This window comes from Protopterus annectens, chromosome 9.part0 (assembly GCF_019279795.1).
Source record: "Protopterus annectens isolate FY-2018-M chromosome 9.part0, PAN1.0, whole genome shotgun sequence".
In the NCBI taxonomy this organism is placed as follows: domain Eukaryota; kingdom Metazoa; phylum Chordata; order Ceratodontiformes; family Protopteridae; genus Protopterus; species Protopterus annectens.
This window is the reverse complement of record NC_056743.1, coordinates 260,427,310-260,432,411: the sequence shown is the minus strand read 5'-3', so window position 1 is coordinate 260,432,411 and position 5,102 is coordinate 260,427,310.

Here is a 5,102-nt window from a genome sequence, read left to right as displayed (position 1 = left end):
GAGGGACGGTAATGTGTGGGTGTGAGTTTGCCTTGTGTGTGTGTTTGTGCAATCTCGGAGTTAGAATATTAAAGTAGGGGGGTGCAGGGTGATTTGCCCCCCTGCTTAATTATAGTGTAGTATTATTTGTTTGGGTATGGGGGGGATACTGTGTGTATGTGTATGCGTGTACTCTATGTGTGTTGATTGTTTGCGATTTTGAATTTCGCACTTGTGGTCCGTCGGTCTTCTCGTCTTTCGGGTATTTGGTCTCGGGATTACGGGCGTTAGTCTTGTGGGTTTTTAGTCTTTCGTAGTGAACCCATATATACATCTGTGTGTATGACTGTACATATACACACATTCACAAATATATATGTGTATATATATATATATATATATATATATATATATATATATATATGTATAGTGAATTACTGGGCTCGCAGTCCCAGACACCAGTGAGGAGCTGATCCCAATTTCCCAATTGTCCAAAGGCACTGTCTGATTAAATGACTTGTTCAAGGTCACCTGTTACAGAAAGACACACATTTTTATATTGCTTAGTTAACTGCATCCCTTTAAGACACAATATTAGACTCTGAAGATATCTTTCAGTAAACAAGAGTTAAGCTACTAGCAAGTGTGCAGTGTAGTTGGTGTGGGTACGTTTTTCTTCTTGATATTCCTAGTCATGTATTGATATGTAATAATTAGTGTCCCACCTTAGCAATACTTATTTACAAATGTTTTGAAGCAGAAATATTACTCTCCAGTTGATGGTTGCAGGATCATTACTAGAGAAACAGAAATCAGCAGAAGGGAATGCTTGCCAAAAATGCTCATCAGCTCCTATTTAATAATGTTTCTGTAGGTACTGTAGGAAATTGCACACAGAGTGTAACAGATTCATATCTCCTGATGAACACAGTGTATTCACTGATATATTTCATTGTCTGTGCCTTGTCTTTTCTGCTAGAAAGAAACAGGCCCTCTTGGTCATTACAAGATGTATGTCTACTGAGTTTTCCCATCTCCTGTTCAAGTTCTTTATGAGCAAATATATGGTACAGCCTCGGGTCTGCCTTATACATCTGACAGGCACACAAAATCATGTAATCCTAATATCAGAAGTGTATGTTATGTGTTGTTGGTTGTCTTTGTAATTTAATATTGTAAATATTCCATGCCTGTATAATTACCTGTCGCACAGTTATAATTAACAATCAGCAGCAGCTTTTCTCCCACCCCTGTTTGCAAAGTGCAGATGTAAATAGTGAAGGAAACCTGTTGTTCATTCCCCAAAGGTCAATGCTGTTGGTAGAGGGATGAATTGATTGACTGTGTGACTTTGACTGTGATCTGTGTAAGAAAAATGTAGCAAATGTTATAATAAATGTAATAAAAATAAGGTCTAATGTATTTTTTTCAATGTATTGATTACAACGTAAGTTAAATGAGTTACCTTTGTTTTTCTATGCACTTTAATTTATGCATCTGTTAAGTTATTTTGCCATTTTTCAGCCCTAAATATTTTTTTTGGAACTTTGCTACAGTTTTTTTTTATTTATTCGTCTCCTTTTTGTTTCTTAATCCTGCAGCTTACCACCAGCTGCTACCAGCTACCATCCTTATTCATCAGGTTTACAGTACCTACCTTAGTGTCCAAGCTCAACATCACACATGCCAAGGGCCAGTGGGGATATTTAGAGCACCTGTACCTTCCCATCTAGCTGCAGCTGTGCAAGCTCTGCAGTTTCTGCCTATGGGAGGTGCATGCCTGTTTCCATGCATGCACAACCTCCTACTAAATAGTATATCACTGGCAGTGCTCAGCTGTTAATGTTGTTACTGCAGCAAGCATAGGCAGCCTCCTTCCCCCAGGGTAGTCAAGTCGGTATCAGCCACTCATTTCATTCCTCCCTCCCATCTGGTCACTATAGTCCCTGTGCAAGTAGTTGATCCCTGTTCATCTGGGGCACAGTAAGGGCTTCATCCGTTTTCACAGTAAAACAAGATTCTTTGCTGCAGCTTGTTTTATTTATAAAGAAATTTCATACAGAAATAGTCTACCTTTATTTTGTCATCTCTACTAAATTTTCTATCTTTATGTACATAGAAAACATTATGGTGATGTCTCCTTGGCTTCATAGGTTTACAGGCTTTTACTAGGCTACTGACGACTAGGGGCCCTTACTAGTCTAGCCACACACCACAAACCCATTTGGATCCCAAGTGTCATAGGCGTCTGTGTGGGGGGCATGTTAGTAGGGAGATAAAGTATAGTTATGTAAAATCTTACCATAACAGCAGATGTCCATCCCTTCACTGTTGCAGTATTCATAACCTAAGGGATCTCCTGCCAACATCCGGCCAGTATGCCAAAGCCTTTAGTAACATCCTGCTAGACAGGGGTCCAGGGAAGTAAATAGTGTGTGAAGAAATAGCCAGGGAATTGTTATGGCTAGGCTTGTGTAGGCCCTAGGGCCAATAGCCTAGTACCAACCTATGAACCTATTATAGGTGCCATCCATCACACATACTCTCTCCATGCAAGGCGTAGGGCATAAAGGTGATATAGGGATGCACATACTCAGAACTGGAAAAGTCCCAGGAGGAACAGAATGCCCCTAGGGACAAGGAAAAACATTTGCATCCAGAAGGAGAAAAAGAAGAAGAGTCCCTCGACCAGGAAGATAAGAAAGAATAGGCTACAGCAGATAGAGCAGGAGGGAGGGAACGAATACTACAACAGTGAAGAGAACGTCATCTACTCTTATGGTAATATTTTACACAACTGTGTTATGTCCTTCTATATCACTGTTGCAGTGTTTATAACCTAAGGAAGAGTACAAAAGATCAAGAGGAAGCTTAGGAGGAGGACAGCACAGAAGAGCCCTCCAGAAACCCCTTCAGGACAGCCCAGGCAAAGCCAGCTCTGGCCCTGGAAACAACATCCAACTTGTAATACTTAGTGAAAGCATGAACAGAAGACCAAGTAGCAGCCTCTAGGATAGAATTAGTATCATGCCACTTGAAAAAGCACCAAAAGAGGCAACCGCTCTGGTGCAGTGAGTCTTTACTGGAGAGGAAAGAAATTTACCATGAAAAAAATAACAAAAAGAAATGGCCTTAGAAATCCAGGAAGAGATGGCTTGCTTAGAAATAGCCAAACGCAAAGACCTGGGATGAAAGGAAACAAAAAGCTGCTCAAATTTGTGAATAACTTTAGTTTTATTAAAATAATATATGAGCTGTCTGTGCAAGTCCAAGGTATGAAGAACCTTCTCATTGGCAGACTTCAGAAAAGGAAAAAATGGAAGGAAGATGAATAGACTGGTTAAGGTACAACTCACTGACCACCTTGGGCATAAAAGAAGGATTAGTAGAAAAATACATCTTGTCTCCATGAAGAACTAAGAAAGGAGGAACAGCCATGGGAGCCTGAAGTTCAGACACTCTCAGCTAAAGTGAGGGCCAAAAGAAAAACAGTCTTTACAGTACAAGTTTGCAAGGAAGCTGAAGAAGCAGGCTTAAAAGGGGCCTTAGTCAATTTTTCAGGTACAAAACCGAGGTCCCAGGAAGGCAGAATTGGCTTCCTGGGAGGCCTGATATGAAGGACAAATTTAAGAAATTGCTTGACCTCATATCTAGAGGCCGGAGGAGGAGTCAAAGCCAGGCAAGCAGAAATTGCTGACAGGTGTGCTTTCACTGAAGAATATGCTAACCCAGCATGTCACAAATCACACAAATAAGAGAGAACAGGAGGAACCTCCACAGATAGGGGATCCTGATGCCGAGTGAGGCACTAGAGAGAAAACTGCTGTCATTTGAACAAATATGATTTCCTGGTAGTGAGTTCCTGGTCTCCTGCAGGACCTGAAGCATATCCTCAGAAAAGATCAGAACCCTGGCCAGGTGAGAAGGAAGAGTAAACCAATGCTGGCTGGGCCAAAAGGAAGCTACCAGCAAGATTTTGGAAGAGTATTGCTTGATATTGTGCAAGACTCATGGTAGATGAGGAAGGAGAGGGAAGGTATACAGAAACACCCCCTTCCAAGGAAATATCAGGCCTCCCAGGAAGCCAATTCTGCCTTCCTGGGACCTCGGTTTTGTACCTGAAAAATTGACTAAGGCCCTTTTTAAGCCTGCTTCTTCAGCTTCCTTGCAAACTTGTACTGTAAAGACTGTTTTTCTTTTGGCCCTCACTTTAGCTGAGAGTGTCTGAACTTCAGGCTCCCATGGCTGTTCCTCCTTTCTTAGTTCTTCATGGAGACAAGATGTATTTTTCTACTAATCCTTCTTTTATGCCCAAGGTGGTCAGTGAGTTGTACCTTAACCAGTCTATTCATCTTCCTTCCATTTTTTCCTTTTCTGAAGTCTGCCAATGAGAAGGTTCTTCATACCTTGGACTTGCACAGACAGCTCAGATATTATTGTGTAGGCCCTAGGGCCAATAGCCTCACATCCACCTTCCAAGCCAGAGGTTTTGGGTCACTGGACCAGAAAAGAGGAAGTTGTCTGTTCAGTGGGAAGGCAAAAATATCTTCCTGAGGAATACCCCACCTATGCACAATGTCCAGGAACACATCTCTGTGAAGTATCCATTCGTTAGCCTGTATGCTGGACTGGCTCAGTCTGCTACTAGACTGTGCTTCAAGGGAATGTAAATAGCCTAAAGAGTCTCTTGATACTGGATAGCTAGATCCTAGACCTGAAGAGCTAGTCTGCCACGAAGATAGGACCTTGTGCCCCCTTGCTTGTTGACATACCACATCACTGTTGTGTTGTCTCAGAAAATTTTGAGGGGCTTGGGATAAAAAAGGGAATGAAAAGCTTGAAGAGCTAAAAGTAGAGCCCTCATCTCCTTTATATTGATGTAGTCCGACCTCTGATGAAGAGGTCAAAGACCCTGAACCTTGAGAGAGCAGGAGGAGGCCCCATCCCTTATCTGAGGTGTCTATAAAGAGCTCTTCAGTAGGGATTGGAGTCTGGAAAGGAAGTCCCAGGTTTGAGAGAAAGTTGATGAACCCACCACTGAAGCTCAAGCTTGAGACAAGGAAGGGGAATGGGAATTCCAAGGGGTGTCAATGTTGGAGCCACAATGAATTGAGGTACCACTG